This window comes from Callospermophilus lateralis, chromosome 15, assembly GCF_048772815.1.
Source record: "Callospermophilus lateralis isolate mCalLat2 chromosome 15, mCalLat2.hap1, whole genome shotgun sequence".
Lineage (NCBI taxonomy): Eukaryota > Metazoa > Chordata > Mammalia > Rodentia > Sciuridae > Callospermophilus > Callospermophilus lateralis.
The window spans coordinates 82,494,070-82,520,356 of NC_135319.1; positions in this window are offsets into that span (position 1 = coordinate 82,494,070).

Here is a 26,287-nt window from a genome sequence, read left to right on the forward strand (position 1 = left end):
GTTTTAAATAAAAATAAAATATTTTGAGTATAGAACTCATATGTCATCTTTTATAATTCCCTGCTTTGACTTATAACCATTTTTAATTGTACTGGATAAGAGGATTTATAATCAATGGATAACTTTGTGGGGGAAAAAAATCTTTATGAAAAGGACAGATGACATCATTAACTTGTCCTTGAAACAATGAAAAGCCATGTTGGCGTAAGTGCATATGAAGACACACTGGATATGAACAGGTTAAGTGGTTAATGGTATATAGGCATCATCATCATCTCCACCAGATTTAAATGGTCATTTCTCTCTTACCTGAAGTCCCTCTCCTGACTGGAAGGCATGCTCCCTTAGTACATATATTAAGCAGCTAGGAAACCTACTTCTCCTTTTTAGAAACATATGTAATGTCTTAGTGTCTCAATACATCTTCCCTTTGTGCAGATAATGGCTGGATTGGGGACATTTAATATGAGCAGGACTAGGAAATATCACACAAGGGAGGGTCGTATTCTTTCTGTTGTTAGACTCCACCAATCATAAAAATAAAAGATGAGAGTATTTCCCAGCTGCCAGCCTTTCTACACGATATGGCTGCCCAGCTCATTAAAGATGCCAGGTCGTAGTGATAGAAACTTACATGGATGAGGCTACATCTAGACAAAACCAACACTGATTTGCAATTACCAAGTAATTCCACATTATGAGACATTTTCATTATTGTAGTTTTTCATAAGATAACCCTGGTTATTGTTCCATCATGAGCCTGTGAAAACACATTGCTTTTATCAACTGTTAATAAATAAGAGAATTTTTATCCTGATAATATTATCAGGTTGGCTTTCCTCTTCAGATTCTCTTTTTCTTGGTGGGTCATTTAATTATTTCCCATCTCCACAGTCAAACATCTGTTCTGATTCCCATTCCACCCAACATCTCCTTTCTCTCTTTCCCTTTCAGCTTCAATTAGAAGTTTGCTAACACTAGGATCTCCACTCAGATCTTGGACCTTTGCAATTAATTTTAATCAGGCTTGTTAACACTTTTTTAATATGTAAGAAATAAGCAAATATGTAACTAAAAAGCCGTTTATGTCTTTTATGAAGGTAACAAATATGCAATTAAAACCCCCTTCTCTCCGTGACTTTGCAATAAATTAACTTGTTTTGTCACTATTGTGCCTGTGTAATGTCATCTACTCTGGAGTTTTGACAGTCAGATTTTTTTTTTATCCCTGGCAAAATTAGCAAGTAATATTAAGATCTAAGAAATGACAATTAGTTTGTGAATTAGGTGGGATATACAATGTGTTAATTATTGAGGGACCAGACTTCATGCAATTAAAATTTAGCATCCAGATAATGATAATGTAGTAGGCTTCTGAGTATCTAATGAAGTTGAAAATGTTCATTACCAATAAATTAATTCTCAGTTGCTTAACCAGTCTTTAAAATGTCTCTACAGAGGGGGTAGATCAGAATAATCATTATTGTTCACAAATAGAATAATAACACAAGGTCTTGAAAGTCTATGAGGACTATCATTTTATAGTCTGAATTCCCCACACGCTGACAGGGAACCTTTCCACAGACTCAGAAATATGATAGCCATAGAGGTCTTCACTTCTCTTAAAACATTCTTTCAAGTCATCTAAAGATCAAAGAAAGATGAGTAGAGGAAAGGGCACCGGGAGAGAGGGAGGTCTGGAGAGCCTACATGTGCTCAAAGGGACCCTTCCCCTTCGTGTTTTAAAGGTGACTCGGGTAATGTCTTCTTTTTTTTTTTTTTTTTTTTTTTTTTTGAGAGAGAGAGAGAATTTTTAATATTTATTTATTTTTCAGCGGATACAACATCTTTGTTTGTATGTGGTGCTGAGGATCGAACCCGAGCGGCCAGGCGAGCGCGCTACCGCTTGAGGCACATCCCCAGCCCGGGTAATGTCTTCTTAACTTGACCTACACGTCCTCCTCTTTGTAACTTGGAAACTCAGTTACAAATGAATTTCCTCCTGTTACGGGTCCCTTACTGTCCTAGGTGCTGAAGTGGCAATGACAGTGTGTCTCAGGGAGACAGAAGAAGTCATTATACTGCAGCATGATGACAGACAGAAGCGTGGCTGCATCCCACAAAGTTCCTCTGGCTGCTGGACAGAGAGCAGGAGCAGGGAGAGCAGCCAGGGTCTTGTGAAAGACGCCAAGTCGTAGCCCCAAAGATGGGGAAAGGCAAAAGTGTGGGGGACAGCAGGGTAAATGTATTTTGGAAATAGAACAGAACCAGGATTTGGCTTGAGAAACTAGACAGGCGGTGCTATTGTTACCTGACTTGGGATTTGTTAAGATTGCAGTACCAAGAGGACACTTGAGCAAGGATGTCCTGATGACAAGGAATTGAGAGGAGAGGCTGGGCTAGAAATAGAAAGTAGGTAATCATCAGCATCTAGATGGTTCTGAAACCCTAGAATGGATGAGCATACCAGGGAGAAACTGGGAGAAGAAAAGAAATCCTAGGAGCAAGTAACTCCAACATTCAGGAACACGATGGAGGAGGAGAAACTGGCAAAGGAGACTCAGAAGGAGCATCCAGAGAAGTTCACAGGACAGGCAAGATGGCACGCTACGTGGGACTCGAGAGGAGAGACCTTCAAGGTGGAAGGGAACTGGTAATCCCATACCTGTGCTTAGTTTATTCACCGAGACACTGTTAAAACAACAACAGATTAGACAAATCCCAAAGGTCCACAATGGGAGACTGGAGAAATAATCATCGGCATATAGATGGTTCTGAAACCCTAGAATGGATGCAAAGGGATGCTCTCTAGTTCCAGAAAAGAGGCACATGGAATGGTTTCCAAAACAAACTATTACAAAATTCGCTCAAGTTAAAAACCATTTTTTAGTATATTTGTACCCATAAAATTCATTTACCGATTCTGTTCCCAGTTGGTCAAGACCTGCCTCAGCATGACTTCTACAATAGAGAAAAGCCCCAAAGAGATTTGAAGTGAGAAGCTGACAGCATGTCTCTGGGAACTGTCACCTTACCTGCTAAAATAGGCATCTAAAATCACGAGTGGCCTGAGACATGTGGCATGGGACATAAAAGGCATCTGCTACTGCTGACCATAGAATTCTTGCACCATGGGCCTTTGTTAAATTCAGCACACTTTAATTGAGCAAGAAATAATTTGTGATTCAGTCCCTAAAACCAGAAAAGCTTCAGAGTGACTCTGTCCTACCACATAGGCAAGACATATTTTTTAATATATATTTTTTAGTTTTAGATGGACACAATACCTTTATTTTATTTATTTATTTATATGTGGTACTGAAGATTGAATCCAGGGCCTCATGCATGCTAAGCAATCGCTGTACCACTGAGCCACAACCCCAGCCCAGCAAAACGTATTTATAACCAAAACAAAGGAAATAACAAATAGAAAAGGGAAATGAAGTAGAGACAACCTGATTGGCTATAGCTGGGGTCCCAGCCGTTGGCCTCTTGTGATTGGCTGAGACTTAGCTACTTGTTACAAGTGTAGATTACAGTCTATTTACACAATCCTCTAGGTATGGAGAAACTTTTAGGCCAAAAGTTAAAATAAATGTGCAAGCAGCCTAAGGATAAATGTAATTCAATTTAAAAAGTCTCAAACATCTATTAATATTGTTCCACATCTTATGGAATCTAACATTGCAGAAAAGTCTGGAGCCAGCAAGCTATCCATATTCATTCCATCAGAATGCTTTTAAGATTCAAGATATGAATATTTTCTTCAGGTCTCAGCAATTTTTAATTAATTTTGCCTATACAGGGTGCGCCTTTTCAATCCACAAATTCAGCTCTTTATTCAGTTCAGGAAAATTTTTCTTCTATTTTATCTTTAAGTATTTTTCTCTTTTTCAGTAACTCTACTTCAACACATACAACTATGTAATTTCACTTTCATATCAATTATTGTCCCTCTGATTTCTTCTCTTTGACCTTCTACTCTGCATTCTGGGAAGGTTTTCTCAAGACTATTTTCCACATGTGATAAAAATTTTCAACAGGGTCAGTTCTGCTCTTAAATAATTATATTTTAAACCGAATTTTGGTATTGTCTGTTCCATAATTTTTCTTATTTATGCCAACATCTCTTTTATTTTTGTCTAATTATTTAATTGTCTCTTATTTCATATTAAATCCTAATAACAATATGAAAAGTATTTATAGCTAAACTTTGTTTCCTCAAAAATATGCCTTTTGTCATCTGGCTGCCATGCATATCACCATTTATGGCATAGAAGCTTTTCATGATTCCCTCATTATTGGTTTCCTATGTTTAGAGGTGGTGTCTTCTGTAATTCCTTTCCCAAAAGTGGGGATGGAGTGATATAAATTCTTTGGATCTTCTCCCTGGTTCCTTGAGCAATGGATCATCATAATATTTGCAGTAGAAAGCTGAATGGTGTAGGTTTCTGGAACCATTTCAGCACTTATTAGCCATGGGGAATGGGGAGGGGATAAAGAAGCAGGCAAGGGAGAGCAGTCTGGTGCTACCATTCACAAGAGCCAACTTTCTGTATCCGATTTTCCCCAAGAGCCTAATGTGACCCCCTCAGAGAGATGTCTTTCTTGGAGCATCTGCCCACAACATCAGGCCCGGTCCCTCTCACATACAGGAATGCTGAGAGGAGTTTCCTTTTAATTTCTCGGGAAAAGAGTTGAGATCGAGACTGCAGTGACTTCCCTCATTCTGGTCCTACGTTCAGTACCCTGAGGTACTGAACAGGCAGCCTGCCCTGGGTCCTGCTGCAGCCATCTTGAAATTCTTAATTTTTTAATTAGGCGCCTGCATTTTCATGTTTCCTGGGCCCTGAAAATAGTGCGTCTGGTACTAACCAGAAGTTACTGTCTGAAGTTTGTGACGTAAAAGTGACCCTATGCCAAACCTGATCACAGACCCTCTAATCCTGGTCATGCTCTACCAAGTTCACTAAGTAGATAATGTAGAAGAAAGGGGGTGAGTGGAACAAATGTCGCACAGAGGGTAAGATGCTGTGTGCTTTGGCTGCAGAACCACAGAGAAACATCCAGCAGAAGCTCAGCCACTAAAAGCGGCAGTAGGTGCCACTCAATATCTACACTTATCAGAACAAACACAGGTCTGTTCTCAAGCTAACCTGACCAAACAGCATCCAAAACCCCATCTGTGAACTGTCAGTGAGCTACACCGAGGAGGCACTCACAGTCTCGACCTGGATTTGAGTCTATCACTGTGAAGTACCCTATTCCATTTTCTATTACCTTCCTTGAGTATCATCCTACCCTCAGCTTTGCAGAAGGGACATGGCAAACTTCATGCATCAGATCTGCGAGGCAGTGGCCTCTCTGGATTCTGATAGGCCATCCCTGAGCAAGCTTACATCTGTGCTGAAAGAAAAAAACCAGAATCCACCTTTTCAATGAAAGCCTGATAGACAGAGGTCATATTAGTTCTCATGCCTAATAAGCCGATTTATATTTATTTGTTAACATGAATCATTTGGTCTAATAAAAAATAATATCTTACAAACCAGTTGCTAGGATGGGAAGCTGGCCTCCCACTTTGAGAATAAATGTCAAGTCTTTAACTCAACATTTATTTTTGGTAAATGCGGATTCTCTGCCTTGGCATTTAAATAACAGCGGGAGACCCTCATCAGACCAATGGGGGGCCTTGCACTGGCTGGAGAGAACAATTGATTTTTTGTTGACTAAAAAGAAGTTCAAAGTGGAATGCAACTACTGTATATTCCCTGGGGTGACGTCTGGGGGAAGAGGAGAGAGGGATGATTATCCAGCTATTTGGATTTGTTTGCACATTTGAACCAAAAGAAATGACCTTCTTTAGTCCCCCTTTTGTACAAGAGGGATCTCTGTGAGGTCATCTAACTCACTCCCTTTGTGTGTTTACAGCCTGTTTCCAAACACCAGTAGCACGTGTCCACACACCAGCAGAGCTGCAGGATCAGAGACACAGAACAAATTGTCTGCCCAGGGTGATTCAAAAGGAATGCGCTTCTTATGTATATCTGAGCCTTCTTCACCCTCTACCATTAACATCCACAAAACCAAAAAGCACAAACGCAGCGTCTCCTAATTATTCTTGCCCTGCCCCTGATCAGTGCTTTTCTTAGGTTTTTGGAAGCCCTGTGTCCAAGAGGCAGAGGTTCTGCTCTTGTTGCCTGGTCCAGAATTCCACCCGCGATTAAACTGCGTGTGGTGTCCAGCAGCCAAGACCACTGACCAGGGAACCTGCTGGGCTGCTTCTCTGACCAGGTGGAGGAAGTGCAGCGGCTCCCAAAGCCCTTTAAAAACAACTGAAAGAGGGCTGCGGTGTGGCTCAGCTGTAGGGCCCCTCGTTTACCACATGTAAGGCCCCCGGGGTTCAGCCTCAGAGCCCAACTACAACTAAAAAATAAACATTAAAAAAAAAAAAACCTGAAAGAAGCTGGGCTCCGTGGTGCAATCCCAGCGGCCTCCATAAGTGGAAGCTAGAGGGAGGTGAAAGGAGGGGAAGGCAGGGGATGTGGGGATAAGAAAGATAGAATGAAACAGACCTTATTACTATAGGTATGTATGTGACTGACCAATGTGATTCTGCAACATGTACACCAGAAGAATGAGAAATTATATCCCATCATATGTATGCTATATCAAAGTATATAAGTGCATTCTACTGTCATGTTATAACTAACGTAAACAAATAAAAAAATAATTTAAAAAAAAGCAATGGCGAAGCTGTGTTCCAAGAAAGCCTTGTTCATGAAATGGGGAGGGGCCAGACCCAGACCGTGGGCTGTAGTGTGTCTGTCCAGGTCCTCTCCCAGCTGCTGTTGAAGAGTCCCCACAGCTCCCCTGGCTCACCATGGTCTTCCCTGAATCTGAGTTCCACCCTTTACAAGGCAGGAAACAGAATTCCACTCAAGACATTAGTGAAGATACTTTGATACAGAGGTGTAGGCAGGGTCAGGGAACCAGCAAAAATGCGGAGATGACTAGGGCTGAGCAAAAGTGGGGTGCAGTTACCAAAAAATCAATGATAGCCAGGCACGGTGGCACACGCCTCTAATACCAGCAACTTGGGAGGCCCCGAGAGTTCAAAGCCAGCCTCAGCCACTTAGCGAGACCTTGAATCTAAATAAAATATACAAAATGGCTGGGGATGTGGCTCAGTGGTTAAGCGTCCCTGGGCTCAATCTCTGGTACCAAAATAACAACACAGGAAGGCAAGGGAGGATATCACCATTAACCATGGGGACAGAGACTGGAGCCATGCTGCTGCCAAACAAGGAGCAGCAAGGGCTATGGGCAGCCACCATGGCCAGAGGAGATCATGGCCCTGCTGAGCCTCCAGGACTCAGACAGTACATTCCTGGTGTCGGGAGCCCCCTAGTTCATGGTGCTGCTTCAGCAACCCCAGGAAACCAAAACACATTTGGGGTTCGAAATATTGAAAGAAGTTTTGAGCCTTTGTCACAGCTCCAAATCTGGGTTCAGGGATGTGTAAGGACTTAAAGCACCTGTGAGTCCTCTGTCACACGCACGTGGAACATATATTCCTCAGAAAGGGCTTCAGGGTCGTCTGGGAAGCTGCATTTTGAGGCTTTTCAGTCTTTGCTGCATGTTTTAATTTGACAAGTTTTGATACAGTCCTTAATACATTTTAAAAAATTAAAAAGCATATTTGCATGTATATAAACACACAGAAATACACACTGGAAACATATTTAGTTGCACACTATAGTGTCAAAGTAGTATCATATAGCTATTTAAATACTAATTACTCATGTGGGACTCTTCTTATATATTTCAGGATCTTTAACCAAGTAGACATTCAACTATCAGCAGAACAAACGAAAATCAGTATTAGTTGAAAAAGGGAAGTGATTTTTGCAAAAAGACATTCATCTAAGGAATCCTTAATAAAGACTCAAATCATAAATCAGAGAGCTGGAGGGGAAAGGGGCCTCACACTGGGCATTCCATCCCCACCCTCTAAGTCACTTGAGGTTTTCCTCCATTCTTACTTCTAGTGATTTTTTCTCTCTTTCTCCATCTCTCCCTATTAAATCTGCACTTCTATTTTGTGTCTCACTCTTTTTATTTAAAAACCCATCATGCACTTCTGTCTTCATTTTGTTCTTTAAGATCTTGGGAAAGAGAATTCACAGCTGCCCTTGGCAAGGTCCAGAAGTGTCTTTCACAGGACGGACCTAGGAAGGAGACAGACCCTGGGGCACACAGTAACTACAGCCCATCTCATCTCCATCAGGGATGGGGGGCTGGCCTTCAGAATCCCATTGGCTTTCCAAAAACATAGGTTTTCCAATGTGTTGGCAAAAACCCAAATCGTTCCTCTTGCATGGTGGGAATTCCCAACTCCAGGCAGTCTCCTGAAGAGTCTCATAGAGATGATGGGGACAAGAGCCGGATCACCACCTCAGTCTCCTTGCTCCCCTCTTCATCCCCATATCCCATCCCACCCCCCCCCCTCTCTCTCTCAGTGGCTCAGTGAGGCCCTTGCCACAGGGGTGGGGCCTGACACACAAGACACAGGAACAAGGAGCAGCTATTCTGCCTCCTCTGCATGCCAGGGCCCTCCCAAAGACAGGATTCCATGGGCACACTCAGCCCGTCATCCTCTATTTGTTTAATGGGCACCATATGCAATTCATCGAGTTCTCTCTTCCCTCCTAGTTCTTTGCAAACTCTTCCCACCATGGCCAGTGCACAGCAAGCTCAGCTGGAGAACATACCCTGCCATCAGGATCTGGTTCCTCTGAAGGCTTCTCTTGGGATCTACTTTTAGATAAGGGGAGAGATCCCGGGGGCAGGGGAGGTGGATTGTGTGCTGGCCTGGGACAGAGGGAGTGACGTCATTCTAAGTTATCAAAGGGAGCCAGGGCTGGGATACATTTATGAGAAACTGCCGTCACTTCCAACTGACTACATGCTATCTCCTTTAATTTCATGATTAGTGTCATTTCATCAATGGGAAGAACCAAGGCTTTTCCTGTTCAGTGGCATACAGCTAACATAAAATCAGGCATGTGGTTCCTGGAAATATTCATAGAATGTTTTTTAAAAAGTGACATAGTTCAAGAGCCGGGCAATAAATTTCCTCCCTAATGAGACACCAAAAAGAAAGCGAACATTTGATGTTACGCCGGAGGAGAGTTGGTTATTGAAGATTTATAGGCAATCTGTGCAAATACTGTCCTTTCCTTCCAATGAGTTTTTAATTTGGGTTTGATAGTCTCCAGGTGTCTATATTTGCCTGTGACATTAGATGCATAAAACCGTAGTAACAGACACATATTTTTCTTCACTCCTCCATCCATAACTCCCTGTGCACATTCACAGCCGAGTGTTGTACAGGCTGCTTGCTCATCAGCTGTGCTTACACATACACAGAGATGACATTCAATGGAGACAGGCCTCTATCCACCCACACCCGCAGATGGTGTGAAAAAGAAAAAAAATCTTCTTCCTGCAAGTTTTCCCCAGAGAAAGATGGCCTTCCAAGCAAGGACCTCAGAGCTTCCCTGCAGAGTCTGGATATTTCCCATTGCGGTGCTGTGAGGCCCAGGACAGGGTTGGCCCTCACTGGGAACATCTTGATCTCTCAGCAGCAAGGGGCCTGGCATTCAGATAAAAGCTTCATTGCAGGGGATCCTTCTGGAAGCCTGGCTGTACCAGGCCTGTTGTTGTCCTGGGAGAAGCCATAGCGGCCCCTTAAGTGTTCTTTGCCATCATCATGAGCATGGGGTTGGATCTTTGTGTTGCCCCCCCACCCCCAATTTGCACCCTAAATATCAAATTATGAACCAGTGAGTGAACTTCAAAGGTCTTACTAGTGATCAGTCAGGTACGTGGTACCCTGTACGCGGCAAAGCTATTTTTGAGCTCAGGTTACCTGTTTCAATCCATGTGTAGTTCTCCACAGGTGGGAGGGTGGTATCCAGCTGCTCTGCCCTGTCCTCCTGATGCATAGGGGGACTTTTTTACCCACTTGAGGGTGATCCACACAGTCACTCCTCTTCTGGTCTGACAGGAATCTTCCAAAGAATTCAAAAGATGTGAAAAGGGACAAATATGCTGTGTAGACAGAAACTGCCTTTTCCTGGTCTCCCATCAGGCACGCTCTCCAAGCTCCCCGGGGATTTCAACTGTGTGGAAGGGTCTCTGCAAGGATCAAGTGATGGACAGTATATAACGCATGCGAAATATTCTCCAGTCCACAGGCTGGAGGTGGGGGTGGTGATGGTGGTGATGTGGTGGTGGTGACCACAGCAATATGCCTATATATTACTATTTCTTCACTTTATTCCCACAGATCTCTGATAAAGTGTTCTATTGAGACAGGGGCAAAGGACAGGTAGCTGATTATTAAAAAAAAAAAAAAAAAGAAAGAAAGAAAGAAAAGAAGAAACTACATAGCACTTCCCCATCAACTGGTTGCTAATGCCTCCAGGGGAGGGGAAGGATCAACCTTTCCAACACAAGCAGTCCCCCCTGGACAGCTCTTTTCCTGCCTTTTGGTCACACAGGCATGAGAAGAAAGGAAACCTAAAATCTATAAGAGGCAAGATACCCCCATTCCCAGGGGTACCAGCTTTGGGTCTCCTCCTCTCCACCCCTCATCTTTCTCCCCTTTCTCTCTCCTGTCTCAAACAAAATTTACTTTTTGCTCCTGCCTGGTATTTCTTTGGTGTTTAATCTTCAGCACCACAGGAACAAAGATCTGATCTGATCTTTGAGCCCGGGTATCACCACCATACATCTATTTGTCTTTCCTTCCTTCCATCCATCCATGCCTCCAATCACTTATTTATCTGTCTATCCGACTACCTGTCCATCCATTCACCCACCCACCCAATTAGTAAAAGAAAAAACTGACCAACATTAAGTGAAAAAAATCCTAAGTGTTAAGATTTACTAGGTGCTGGGCATCAAAAATTAAATATGCTCTAGTCCCTGTTCTCACATACGATCATTCATAGGCTAGAAGAGAGCTTTAGAAAAAACAAAAACAAAAACCTAGAGTTTTGACATGTGGGGGCCATAAATATCAAAGGCCCTTGGTTCAGTGTGATTTGTGTCCTTATTAGGAGATCAGGGCAGGGTCCTGCTTCAGCTTGGCTTGTGTCCTCATTAGATCAGCGTGGGGCCCAAGTTCAGTTTAACCTGTGCCCTTTTAAGGGGATCAGGGAGGGGCCCTGGTTCAGTATGGCGTGTGTCCTTATCAGGAGATCAGAGCAAGGTTTGGTTTGTCCTCAAAGGACCAAAGTGTGGGCCTTGGTTCAGTGTGCCCTGTATCCTTATAAGAAAAATGGCACAAGCTTTGAATCACTGTGACCTGCTTGGTTATTTGATTATCTTCCCTCCTGTTCAGTTCACATTTGTAGTGAAACATACAAGCATTTCCTTGGGCTTCCTGTGGAGGTGCCATTTACATAAGAGATGGCACTGTGTGTGAGTCAACAGAAACATGACCTCTCAGACCCCTCCCCCTCAGTGACTCATGTTACACTGTTATATGTGGTATTTATTCCATACCACAGAAGAAAACAAAAGTAGCACTAACTTTTATAATTGTCACAATTTTTTTTTTTTTTTAAACCAGGGAGCTTTCTGTCTCCATCAAGATCTGAATTCCTATCTAATGTCCTCAGGGCAACCTGAAGGACTCCCCTCACACAGGGCACATCTAGTGGGGACCTACACCCTGGGCTCTTGTTTATTATGTGCTGTGGTTTGAAAGTGGGTATCCCTCCAAAATTCCTGTTGACAGTTCAGCCTCAATGTAACAGGACTGAGAGCTGGTTAGGCCAGAAAGCCCAGCCCCAGGGATGGGATGTGTACACTAAGAGAGCTTCTCCAGCCTGTGCAAGGACTGGTTCAGTTCCCAGCACTGTGCGTGTACACACACACACACACACACACACACACACACAAGTCCATTTGTCAAGCTGGGCACAAGAACAACTTGGAGGAGAAGCTTCTCAGGGACTTACAGTTCCAGAGGCCTCAGTTCCTAGATGGCCGATTCCATTGCTCTGCCCAAGGTGAGGTAGTCCACCCTGGGCTTAGGGCCCAGTGGAGGAAAGCTGCTCGGGTCAGGGCAGCAATGAAGGAGAAACCTTTGAGCATAGATATGACGAGGTCTTTCAAGGCCACAAAGTGATTACAGATTTTCAGACTCAAAATGAAAAGACCGCTGAAGTACCCTACAAATTTTAATTTCTAAACAAGTAAACATCCATCTTCAAAACCCACCAAAGCAAAAAACCTTCCGGAGTCCTTTCTTATTCCTATAGGAAAGTGGAAAAGGTCCTGGAGGCCCCAACGTGAGATGACCTCTGGGGTTAGGCCCAGGTGTCCTGGGTCATTTCTGGCTCCAACCTCACAAGGAGCCACTTTGAGGGAATCTCAAACTGCGGGTATATAAGAGAGTGGCCACTGCTGGGATTTTTGTCCATAAGTACAGGAAGCTCTTGGTGGTGACCTGTAGGACTCCCAGATAGAGCGTTTGGTGGTGGTTGGTAGTTGGTAGTTGGTGGCTGGTGGTTGTGGATATTGGATTTTTTTATTTAGAGTTTTTTTTTTTCCTTTGGTTTTCTTTGTTTTCATTTTCTGGTTTTTTGTTTCGGTGGTTCTTTTTTGTTTGTTTAGTGTAGTGAACGTCCTTATTCCGGGTTTAGGATGAGCTGTCAGAGTAGTGAGAGCAGAGTAGCACTCAAGGGGCGGAACTCTGGCTGTGAGCCCGCCTTCAAAGACCATTATATGGTCCTGCAAGACATGGGGGAAGGGGGCTACGCCCAGATGAAACTTGCCCGTCATGTCCTCACTGGGACAGAGGCTGCAGTGAAGGAAGGTCTTGGCAAAAGCAGACTTGAATTTCCCCTTCCTACCTGAACCAGATATGATGGAGGGCTTGGACCACTCAAATGTGATCCAGCTCTTCCAGGTCATGGAGACCAATGACTATATCTACCTTATCATGGAGCATGCAGGTGGGGTACAGCTATGGGACTTCGTCCCAGTACCTGATGGCACGCAGGAAGAGGAGGCCCGCAGACTGTTCAGGCAGATCATGCAGGCCGTGCAGTGCTGCCACCAGAAGGGCATCATGCACCTGGACCTGAAGCTGGAGAACGTGGTGGTGGACAGTGGCAATGTGAAGCTCACCGAGTTTGGCCTGAGCACCAGATTCACAGCCGGGAAGAAGCTGAGGAGGTTCTCTGGCCCTCTCCTCTATGTTGCCCCTGAAATCGCCCATGGACAGGAATACGAGAGCCCCCCGCAGATGTCTAGAGCCTTGTATCCTCCTCTATGCTGTGCTCACAGGGAGATGGCCATTTGCAGCAAGCAGCCATAGGCAGGTGAAGAGACTCATCAAGCGGGGAAAATACAACATTCCCCCCCATGTCTCCGAGGGAGTCCAGAGCCTCACCTGTGGGATACTCAGGGTGGACCCTACACAGAGGCCCACCATAGAGCAAGTATTGGGGCACCCATGACTGACCCAGGGCAATGAAGCTTCACTCTGTCCTTTGACTGAGGTACTCCCCAAACTCCCAGATCCCGCAATTTTGCAAACTATGATCAACATGCATTACGACCACTATAGCACCTGGGTATCTGAGTAGAAAGTTCAATGACGCAATGGCCACATACCGCATCTCCAGTGCCAGAGCACCCAGGGGGAGGCCTGCACGGTCCAGGTGAAGCCCAAGGATCGCCCGGGTCCTGAGGATCCTCCCAGGGTCTTACCCAAGAAACTTCCCAGTGAGCCTGCCCTTCCCTTGCCTGTGAGCTGCAGCAGCCTGCTGCGAGTGCCAGCGTGCCCACCATCCGTCTCCACTTCCTCCATGAGGACACACACCCCCCAACCTAGCCTCCCAGCCTGGCCCTGTGCCCAGCCACTCATCCTCCCAGGGACCTCCACAGGGCAACCCCAAGACAGTGGCCAGGGTTGGAAGAGGGTGAGGAGGAAGATGGCCAAATGCATCCGGCAGCTATGCTGCATACCCTGCTTCCGTGGGCCACTGTCCAGACACAGAGTGGCTCCAGTGGAAACACCCAGCCCAGACAGACAGAACTAACGACAGCCAGAAGACCCCGAGCTGTGCGGATGCTGACATCACAGTGTGGGAGGGAGCTATGCCGACGGGCTCAGGCTTCTCCACACAGATCCAGGCAGGAGCGCAGCACATCTGCACCCACCAGAAGACTCCTCTGCCCCCACTTGCGAAGACAGAGACTTTTTCCTGGGACACATCCCCCTGCCCTGCTTTGTCCTTTCTCCCATGCTTTGGGAGAAATTTCTTAATTTTACTTTTCAAAAAAATTGTGTAATAAAATTAATGTTTCAAAGATTTAAAAAAAAAAAAAAAAAGCTGTTTTGTTTTTTGTTGTTTGTTTTGTTTAGAGAGAGGCCTCAGGGCTAGGGCCAGAGCCCAGCAGCCATCCTCTCCAAGGCCTGGACCACTGTGCCCTCCCTCTCCTGCTCGCTGTATGTGCTCAACTTGAGCCAGGATATATAGGAACTCACTTGCCTTAAGCCAATGTAAATGGGTCTTGCTCCCCTTGGCGGAACATAGATGGAGATGCTCCCCTTGAGCTAATGTAGACTTGATTCTCTTTGAGCTCATTGCTTTGGCCAGAAGGAATCCTTTTCCTGGTCTTCAGGCCTCTCCCTGAAGTGTGTGGAGAGTGTGGGTTGCAGCTGTCTCCCAACAGCCCTAATGGTGCATCTCAGGGCAACTGGTGGATCAAGCAGTGCTGTGCAAATACCCCAGTAACATACACCACTGTATGAGCTGAACTGCACTCCCCCATGCCCGCTCCTCCCAAGCCCTCCCCTCCCCTATCACACTTCAGCTGACCAGACTCCAGCCATTTTACATGACAAGGTTAGTAAGGACATGCAGGTTCCCTGTGTTCACATATCAATCCCTTAGAGGCTTTAGGGATTCCCCCCATTGCTTCTGTGTTCCTGAGATTCTTCGGCTGTGGAAAGGGCAGCATTTTCAGTTTACTCCTCCAACAAAAGGACGTTAAGCTTCTAATAACCACTAGATGTCCTTCTTGTCCTCTAGAGATTCATTTAGCTCACATAGCGTGGGAATACACCCCCCTGCAGGTCATCCACTATTAGAAGTTTCATAGTGACAGGAGGAGGTCAGTCATGCCAGAGTCTAAATCCTCCAGGGTCTTTGTCATGTGGCAACCCGGGACTTTGTTCCTTCTCACTTGTGAGGCAGCAACAAATTCAGCGAAACCACATAGTGCAACAGTTTTGCTGGCCATCAGAAGCTTTTCTAGAGAGACATCCCAACAAGATGGACTCAGATGAAAACTTCATTCTCAGCAGTTATGCCAGGTTCACCACTAGCCTAAAATGCTAGTTTGACCCACAGATGCTCAAAAAATTGTCCCATTTTTCTTCTGCTGCCAACCTAATCACAGTTGGAAAAAGAGATGTTTGATACTTTTTTATGCATCCCAACCTGGCCTCATTATCAACTGCAGGAATGGAAAATGGTCTCCAGAGTAAATGTAAACTCTAACACCCCAACTCAAGTGACTGATTTTACCAAAGAAAAATAGTTAAAACTCCCTATGCATGGGCTCTTGCCTCTCAAGTTCAAAACAGTAGCTTCCCTCACTTGTTAGCCTTCTTAAGGCTGTGCAATAGTTTTAACTATTTGCACAGCCAGATCTCTCCCGCTCCAAGGCTTGCATCTGAAATGTGAGCTACAGAGGTGATTATCCAAAACCAGCTTGAGACCATAGGGGGGGGAAAAGGTGTTGCTTTTAAATTCAAGCCACTTTGAGACCTAAATGGCTATCTTATCTGCACTTGCTCTCTACCACCTGCATTCTTAAGTTTCTCCCTAAACACTACAGCTCAGGGAGGAAAAATAGAATGATCTTATATATGCAAATCTTCATCTTGAGAATCTTTATCTGAAGATTTCTAGACTCACATTCTTTAAATATCTGGACTGATTCTAATCTGACCCAAAAGTGCACTCTGATCTGATACAGATGTTGTGCGTACTCTTTTACTAGGGTAATTAGAGTCATATCTTTGTTTTAGAATTCCTTGGTTTTTTTAATTTCTATATTTTTGAGCTCATGGTTTTATGATGAATTCACATTTGATCCTGCACGCCTAAATTAATAAATTTTTCTGATCAGTCTTATTGTATCTAACTATAGAGGTTTTTACACTCTTTGATCAGAGGACAATTTTTCAAAGGTTAGCTCTCAAACACATCGGAAAAAAAAATTTCCTTTTACAAAATCCTAAAGAAGGCCATAGGCATGGTGATGTTGGGAATGATCTGGTAGCCATTGAGGACAAATGGATCCTGAACATTTGATTTCAGTGTCCACCATGACTGTCAGACTTTATACCTAGCCATTCCAACTGTATACAGGCCTGCCCTATATGTAAGTCATAATAAAGTTTGATTGTTTTAATTTCTAACAGGTTAAATCTGAGCTTAATAGAGGCTTTAATAAACATCAATAACATTGCCTCCCACCTGTGGGGATCTACCTACAAAAAACTACAAGATCTTTGTCATCTTTTATTTATATGTGCATATTTGTGTATTGTATTGTTGTATCTATGTATGTGCATATGTCCATTTACCATGTACATGGTATCATTTAGCTCATTGCCATGTAGCTAAATGAGCACTCATAAATCAAAATTTAAATGAGAAATGGATCTAAATACCTTTTGTGTCACATGACTTTTTTAAAAGTTCAATTTAAATTAGGTAAACAGATGAGTAAAGATGTTTTTAAAATTACTAACTCACAGGTTTTACTAGATGCTCAATTAACAGTGTTATTTTTTATAAAATGTCTAGAATATAATTTCCATCACTTCTAAGATTGATCTTCAACAGGGAAGAGATTGCTACTACTGTAAACTGACCTTGCCTAATATCTTTTCATTTGAGTCATGTACCTTGAAAGCCCATTTTTAGGGGTCTGCTTGTTAGTATTCTCTTCTGAATGAATTAACCCTTTTTCACTATGAACTGTTCCTCTTCATCACCAGGGATTCTCCTTTTGTGTGGAGACCTCTTTCACCTAACATTAATTGATCCATTCAGGCTTCTCCCATTTACTGTCTGCTTGGTATATTTTGTGGATTCATTTACTCAAACTACTTATGTCTTTTTATTTGAAGGACATCTTTTGTAGAAAGCGAATAGGGGGAGTTTGCTATTTTACTTCTTCTGACAAACTTTGCCTTTCATTTATTATGAAGTGTTTAGCTCATTGATGATTAATATAGCTATCAATGTGATTGTGTCTAAGCTGCCATTTTATTTCTTTTCTAATTGGCTAATTCATTCTCTCCCTCTGCCTTTTTTCTTTTCTCCTTTGTTCCTCCTACCCTGATTTTTAAGTGGAGAGAAAAGTGATTCATCAAATATTATATAGAATTTACATTTCTGATTCACTTTTTAGACGTATTGTATTGCATCATATTGATGACTGTTCTAGAGATTAAAATACAGATCCTTACACTTGGAACTTACTTACAGCTGACGTCATTCCATTTCACTTAAATTATAGATCCAGCCAATATGCACTATTGTTATGCTTTAGCTGGTACATATACTACATCTACATATGTTATGAACTCCAAAGACTGTTATGATTTATTTTCAACAATCATATGTACTATAAAGAAAGTAAAGCTAAATGTGGAGATAATAGCTTTATATATATTTTTTGCTGAGCTATTTATCATTTTCAGTGCTTCTTGCTCCTTCCTAAAAATCTGAGGTAGCATGCCCGATAATTCAAATCAGCTGTGATGATGAACTAAGTTTTCTTAAGACTGTCTTTAATTCACCTCTAATGCAGAAATAGACTGATTGGCTATAGAATTCATGGTTGATTTGTTTCAATTCAGCCCTTTAAAGATGGTGTTCTATTTTATTCTTGCCTCCCTAGTTCATGATGAGAGGTTTGCTGCTACTCCAGTTACTGTTACTCTGTATATAAAAATCATTTTCTTTTCCTGCCTTCAAGATTGCTCTTAACAGTTGCCTGTCTTGTGCTCGGAATGCTCTTCTTAGTGTCTATCTGGTTTGTGGTTCATGGAACAAGTTGAATCTACAAATCTATGTCTTACGACAAACTTGGGAAATTTGGGATCATTATTTTTTCAGATATATCTGTTGCCCTTTCCTCTCCTAGGTTTTCAAATACATGTAGGTCATTCTGTTGGGTATCATCTAACAGGTTCCTGAAATTCTAGTCCCCTTTTGCTGTTAAATCTATAGAGTTTTTGCTTTATATGTTATAATTTGTAAGTCCTAAAAGTCCATTTAATTCTTTCAAATACTTTTTTTTTTTTCCTGAGATGACCTATGTTTTGTCCATTGAGTGAGTATACGTTTGACATAATTGAACATATGTATAATAACCACATTAACGTTTTCATCTAATAATTCCAGTATGGCTCATCTGGAGTCTTTTCTATTGAGAATGAGTCCCATCTTTCTCCACATTCCTGGTTCGTGGTACGTCAGGTAATTTTAAACTCTATCTTAGAGCTTTTCGGATGTTTGAATCTTGGATCTTAGAAAAAAACAGGTTTTAGAGACTCTGTTCCTGTATATTTTTGCCAGTGACTGATGGTTTCTTCTTTAGTTGTTAATTGATTTGGTTGGACACAAATTGTAAACACTATTTCTTGAGTGGAAAGCTCCAGATTTTTTCTCTTTGATCTTCAGCTGGGAATTTTGGGGTCCAGTTAGAGATGGAGGAAGACAAGGTTGGGAAATCTCTCCTACCAAGACTCCTCCCTTCTCCCCAGTGCCTGGATACCCTGGCTCAGGGCTCTTGATCTCCAGGCCAGAGAGTGTTTTCCCAGCAACACCCACCACTCCACGTGCGTGTGCACACACACACACACACACCCCGGCACCAAGTGAGCGCCCCCCTCTGCACGTGGACTCCATACAGAAGTCTGCTGTTTACACTGTCCTCGGGGAGCTGCTTTTGGTGCCAGGTTTTCTAGCTGCTCTCTGCTGAAGGGTCACTCCAGTACTGCCCCACCCAACTGGAAGACAAGCTCCAGTTCCTGGTAGTTTTAATTTGTATTCCTCTTATAATTAGAAACAAGCTTCTTTCCGTATGCTATTTTGACTTTTTTCTGTTAACTCTCTTCCTGTCTCTTACCCATTTTTTTACTGTTGATCTTTTTCTTATTTTTAGATATCATTGGTACGCCAGCAATATTAAGTCTTTGTGATACAAACTGTAAAATTAAAAAAAAAATCTAGGTTGACATTTTGATTTTTTCATTGTGAATAGTGTTGTTGACCTTGAAAGATCATTGTTATGTCCAACCTATCCATCTGACTGTACTTGGATTTTATATTTCAGTGAGTGGAGCTTTCTTCAATCCAGCTTCCATCTCTCATATAGTTTCACTTTCTTACATTTAAACCTCCGGTCCACTTGGATTTCATGCTCGTGTTCAGCATGGGGAGTGAATCCAGTGTTCTCAGGGCAGTGCCCTTCTGTTCCCACAGTGCCTACTTCAGATTGCTCTACATAGACGCAGGGCCTGAACCCCATCCTCCCAAGGAATGTCTGCCATCTCAGGTCATTTACTGACTTTCTTATTATCTGGGACCCATTATTGTCCCTCAAGAGTCACTGGTAACTGCAGGAATCAACGTTAGCCCCCAGCTGAAGAGAACAGGGTGCTGTGCATGGCTGACAGCTACTGGTTATCTTCCCGTTTCCCCCTCTGGGAAGCAACCTCCTTCCCTGTCCCACAAGGCCTCCTCAGGTATGGTCTGCACACCTGTCACCAGAGTTGGCAGTTCCCCCAGCCTGGCTAATCCAAGAGTCCCACTTCCCTGGTCATGCCCATTAGTGCAAGAGAACATGACCCAAGCAGAAGGCCATCTATCACCTTCAAGGTCCTGTCCTGCTGTACAGGTGTGAAATTTGTTGATTACCATCTGCATCTTCTTGGCCCCCAGGGGATCCTCTTAGTGTGAGGGAAAAAAGAAAACCCACTGAGGAAATGAGAAAAAAGGATTCTGATGAGCCATGTTGATCTCCTGTGTCCAGCCACACCTGAAGCCAACCCCAGTTCTTAATTTCAAGGGACATAGATGTCCATGAAGCTCCCAACCAGACTTAGAAATGGAGGCATCCTGAAGCCACAAGATTGGGAGCCCGACGAGGTAGAACAAGCTTGGGCCCCTTGTGCTGGCCCTGGTCTTGGTGCCTCTCCCAAGGTGGGCCACGGCTCACTTTCTCCAGGCCCCTTCCCCTCTTTGCAGTGCCCTGTGCAGAAGAGACCACCAAGAAATGGTTGGATTCAGCAGCTGCACCCTGACAGAAAGCAGAGCACCCTGTGACTCCATTCCCTCATCTTGAAGGCAAAGATAGTCTTGTGTGCACCATAAAGGTCCACAGAGCCAAGGTAAATAAGAGCCCTTTGTCTTCTAGAAAGTGTTGGCAAACACAAACTGTTAGCTAAGTGGAAATGTCTGTTTTATGCTTAATAACACACGATCTCTAGGATCTCCTCCAGGTCTAACATTAAAAATATTTTTAAATATATGTAATTAAATCATGAGTTTTGCGTATCTCTGTATACAACTTACTCATTTCTTTGGTAGCTGTGTGTGGACCATGCCTCAGCACACCATTCTCTATGTTGTAAACAAAGGGCTGCATGCAGATATCTCTTAAATGTACCAAAACTAACTCTCTTGCCAAAGCAGGTGCTCCATCCTGTGTGCAGGACAGGGAGCCAGATGGGCCTGCAGTGGGCAGGATGCATGGCTTGTGCTGAACCTGCTTCCATGACCTCTCATTCCATGCCCTCAATTACCTTTAAGGCAGGAGCATTAGACACAGAAACATTAAGGTCACCCAAAGGCACGACACCAGAAAGTGCTGAACCTCAGGCACCACTGCCTGTGGAGTCGGGATTCAGCCTCAGGTCTGACCCAGAAGCTCTCTCTCAATCTCGCCAGGCTGCCTTCCTTGGGGAACACCTAGGCATTGCCTGCCAGGCATCTTTCTGCTCCAGCTGGGCCATGTCTCTATGGAGGGGGCCAAGGACACCTGGGTCTCCTCCATTTCTATGATGCAGTTTCTAAGGCACCTCCTCAGACCAGCAGTGATGAGGCTGACCCAGGTCCCAGGTCTGGGCATCTGGCCATGAGATTCCTGCTGTTGCCTCACACAGAACTGCCTTCTCTTCTGTCCCTAGAGCCTCTTTAAATTAGAAAATCCTGGGCTGGGGTTGTGGCTCAGCAGTAGATAGCTCGCCTAGCACACCGGAGGCCCTGGGTTGGATCCTCAGCATCACATAAAAATAAAATAAAGATATTGTGTCCATCTACAACTAAAAAATTAAATATTTTTTTTAAAAAAAATAGAAAATCCTGGGTTTCCTTCTGGAAACTGGAATCAACCAGCATTCCTCATCTCCCCAAGCAGGTAGAAATCACAGAAGGATACACACACACACACACCTGGCTCAAGAGAGGGCCTGTCACGGTCTTTGGGGAAAACCCAAGATTTTTCTCCATCCAACCCAAAGTACGAGGTGCCTGGCAGCTCTAGCAGAAGCCCTGGTGCCATCTGCTGGTCATGCTGAGTATGTCGCCCCAGGAAGTTAAGTGGGTGCTAGATGCACACACACTTCAGAAGTCATCAGCCTCGTGTAAGGCACTCTGTGTGCTCTGGGGATGGGTGGAGTACCGTCAACGCCCCTGCCCCACAGGCCATCTGGGAAACCGGGGCATGTGCCGAAAGACCATCGTTTCCGCTTTTTCACTGCTGTGACTAAAAGACCCGACAAGAACAATTAAAGGAAAAGCTTACTTAGAGGCTCACAGTTTCAGAGGTCTCAGTCCATAGAAGGTTGGCTCCATTCCTTGGAGATCAAGGTGAGGCAGACTATCATGGAGGAAGAGTGTGGTGGACAAAGGTGGCTGGGGACATTACCAGGAAGCAGAGAGGCAGAGAGAGTGCTCCGCTCAACAAGCACAAGATATAAAGCCCCAAAGCATGCCCCCAGGAACCCACCTCCTCCAGCTACACCCTACCTGCCTTTAGTTACCACCCATTTCATCCCAATTCGGGGGTTAATTCACTTATTAGGTTATCATTTCACTTCTAAACCTTCTTGCATTTCCTCAGACCTTCTAGGGGACACCTACTATCTAAACCATAATAACCATATAGTGACTGGGAACAGCCACAACCATGTGATTTCTGGGTCAGGAGAGTAGAAGCAGTTGAGCAATCACATTCCACCCCATCCCATTGAGTCTGGAAAGCTGGTCCTGGGTGACATGGACTAGGGGCACTTGGCATGCCTAGGGACAGGAGCAGAAGAGGCAAGGAGCCTGGACTGTGCCCACCTCGGTCCCAGAGCAACAAAGAGCCCTAACCAGCAGCATCACCAGTCATGGTGGGGAGGGGGGTGATGGAAATGTGGATCAAGACCACTGGAGAGGGTCCTTGAATGACAGGCCAACAGTTCAGTCTGCTGATGTCCCCAGACTGTGTCCAGAGTGTCCAAGTTATGAAAAACAGGACAGATGGAGCAAATTTTGTGGAGAATATCATACTAGAAGACTTGGAAGAGAAATGATGGTAATTTAAAAGGCATTTAAAATTAGGAAAGTGGTGGTAATTTTAAAGGTATTTAAAATTAAACACATATATTATCCAGTAGAACACAACAGACTTAAATGTTTTAAAAACTAAATAGCAAACATTTAAAGGTGCCTTCCACTGGTCGCAGGCTTCTTCAGGGTACCCACCCTAGAGTTTGGGGTTTCCAAGTGGGTGAAGTTGAGGCTCGCTACGCAGTAAGCTTTGGAAGAGAAGTTATGTGGATGATTTCAGATTGATGCATGTTTTGTTTGCATGCATGTTTTAATTATTTTTTAAAATAGAATCATGCTGTATATGAAACTCTTTCTACAGATCTTGGACCTGTCAAGACAAAGAGATCAACCTATCAACCTACCTCAGTCTTGCAACTTACTGGGCTCACCACCATTGATTTAACCCACCTGCTGCTGGATGATATTTATTTAGCCAACTTTATGAGTGAGAAATTTGAATCCCAGTGCATCAGTCAGCTTTTCATCATGACCAAAATATTGGTATAAATAACTTATAAAAGAAAAAAGGTTTCTGGTGTTTTGTTTCAGAGGATTCAGTTCAGGGTTGACCAACTACTTTGCTCTGGGCCTGAGATGAGCCAGAACATCAGGGCAGAAGGATGTGGCAGAGGAACACTGCTCAGCTCACAAGAAATACGGAGAGGGGCTCCAACTAGGTCCTGCCTCCCCCAGCCTCCACCACCTCCTCATAGTCCATCCCGATTGTGAATCTATCCATGAGTTAATCCACTGATGATGTTAGAGTCCTCAGGATCCACTCACCTCCCAAAAACCCTACCTCTGAATCCTGCTGCACTGGGAACCAAGCTCTCTACATGTGATTCTTCACTTCAAATCCAAACACTAACACCTGGAGAGGTTATTGGCTTGTGCCAGGTAACACAGATATTTAGAGGTAACTCCCAGATTCAAAACTCCTCACAACTGATCAGTCTTTCTCCTCCTCTGGATTCCCCTCAAGTTCTTGGCTGCAGTTCCAGGGTAGAAGCAGGATCTACACCGGAGAAGACGTCAGGGTCAGTGTCCACCCCAGGGATTCCAGAGAAGGACGGTGGACAACCAGCAGTCAGAGCTAACAGACGGCCAGCCCAGCCTTTTCACTACAGAATGATTTAGACACATGCCATCCTACTGAATTAGTGAGAACTTAGAGACAAAGAACATAAAAGAATCTAGAGGTGGGGAAAATCCTGGTGTCTGGTCCTTAAATCAATTTTTGATAATGAGAGTCACATATTTAAATGTTCACACATAATCATCACGTTAGCATTAACCATACCATCAAAGACAATCTGATTACATAATATGCTTCCTCATGTGTCACCACCATGAACTTGTTAATACACGTAATTATAAATGGAGAAGTCGATTGGGGGCAGATCCAGTGGAAGCCTCTGGAAGTCCGAATGTGCTTTCCTGCTGTTTCCCATCAACTTGAATAAAACAAAGCTGAACAACTGTCCTGGCACCACTAGTCCAGGATGCCTGGGGACCACTCCCTCCGCTCCTGCCTCTGCGGCTGTCCAGGGTCCCTGCTGTCTCCATCCACCATCCTGCATCCTTTGGCTACAAGAGGCTGATGCCCAACTACTATCTTCTTCAGCAGAAAGGCTGTGAGGGAGGGACAGAAAGCCACTAGGTGGCACAGGGCTAGAGGGGGACCAGACAAGACAGAATGGGCCAAGAGGCAGCCAAACTCATGTCAAGGGCTCCTCGTGAGGATGAAGTGTGGGTGGAGTGGGGAAAATGAATAATTTTGCTCAACTGGGTTTTGATTCTCATCTGAGAAAGGGGAATACTTATTAAAATGAACTCCTTGGGACTGGGGCTCAGTGGTAGAATGCCCGTCTAGCACGTGTGAGGCACTAGGTTCAATCCTCAGCACCACATAAAAATAAAAATAAAGATATTGTGTCCATCTACAACTAAAAATAAATAATTAAAATGAGCTCTTTCTAGTTCTAAAATTATGTGTACAGAATACAAGTCACTCCTCTTCACACTGATGGTCATGGCACAGCCCTGGTCATCTTTTGGTTGGACATCTACAGCCCTTACAGTGCCCCACAGATGTGTGGGTTGCTAGGACATTCCTAGCTGGAACTATTGTGTAAGACATGAAACACATTGCACAATGTGCCCAAATCTTAGATGTGTCATTTAGTGAATTTTGCATTTGTAAATACAGAGCAACTGAAACCCAAATCAAGATATAGAACCTTTTCAGGGCTCCAGAAGGAGAGCCCCCTCTTGCCCCTGACCCAGTCAACATCCCTATTGAGTAGGAGATTTCTGTTCTAGTTCCTGGTACTGTAACACATTCTGCCTATTCTTGAGCCTTATTTAAATGGAATCATCCAGTATGACTCTTGCACCTCTGCTTCTTCCCTTCGATATTATGTCTGTGAAGATCTGGCCATGTTACTGTAGGCTACAGTTGTTCTTTTTTATGGCTATATATTATATGAAACTGACATTGTATAAATAGGCCACAATTTATCCATTCTAGTATGCAAGACAAATTGGGTTGTTTCTGATTAAAAAAAAAAAACTGAGCAAAGCTTCTACAAACATTCTGGGCATATCTTTTTGGTGAACGTGTGAAATTGTTTCACATTTAGAATGTTCATCTAAATATGGAATGGCTGGGTAGCAGGATAGGCATAAGCTTAGTTTAGCAGGCGCTGACACATGATTTTCCAAAGCAGTTGTACCCATTTACACTCCCACAGCAACGTCTGAGAGTTCTAGTTGCTCCACGTCTTTGGCAACATTTGGTAGTGTCAGACTTTTTGATTCTAGTCCTTCTGGTGACTGTGGATGGCATCCTCTTGCAATTTGCACTGCAATTTTTTGCTAAATAATGATGTTGACCACCTTTTCATCTACTTACAGGTCATTTAGATACTCTTTTCTCAAATGTTTGCTCAAGTCTTTTTCCCATTTTTTTTATTATTTGGATGTCTATTCTTATTGATTGGTAGGAATTCATTACATACTCTAGATACCAGTAATTGTCAGATACATGTATTGAAAATGTCTTTTCCTAGTCTGTTTTGCTTTTTTACCCTCATAATGTTGTATATTTGTGAACAGAAAGTTCTTAATTGTACCATTTTTTTTTTGCCTCTTCATGAAGCTTTTTATGTTTTGCTTGAGAAATATTTGCTAATTCCCAAAGTCATGAAGATAATGCCCTAAGGTTTTACTTCAGAAGCATCAATGTAGGTATGAATGTTTGTGTCTATAGGGTGCGTGTAGGATTTTTTTAGAAGCATTACATGTAAGAATACATAGATACACATAGACTCATACATCTATATATTTTATGTCTATAATGGTTTTTATATTAATTTTATGCATTATATAAAGTAGACATTAATGTGCTAGTCATAGCCTTTGAGGCTCCTGAAGTTTGAAAACCACCAAGAAGAGGGCAGAGGTTTTGGATTCCCAAAGACCTCAGTTTGAACACCACACCTACTATTAGGTATGTGTCCATGGGCAAGTAATTTAACTTTTCTCAGGCAAAGCTCCTCCTCTGCAGA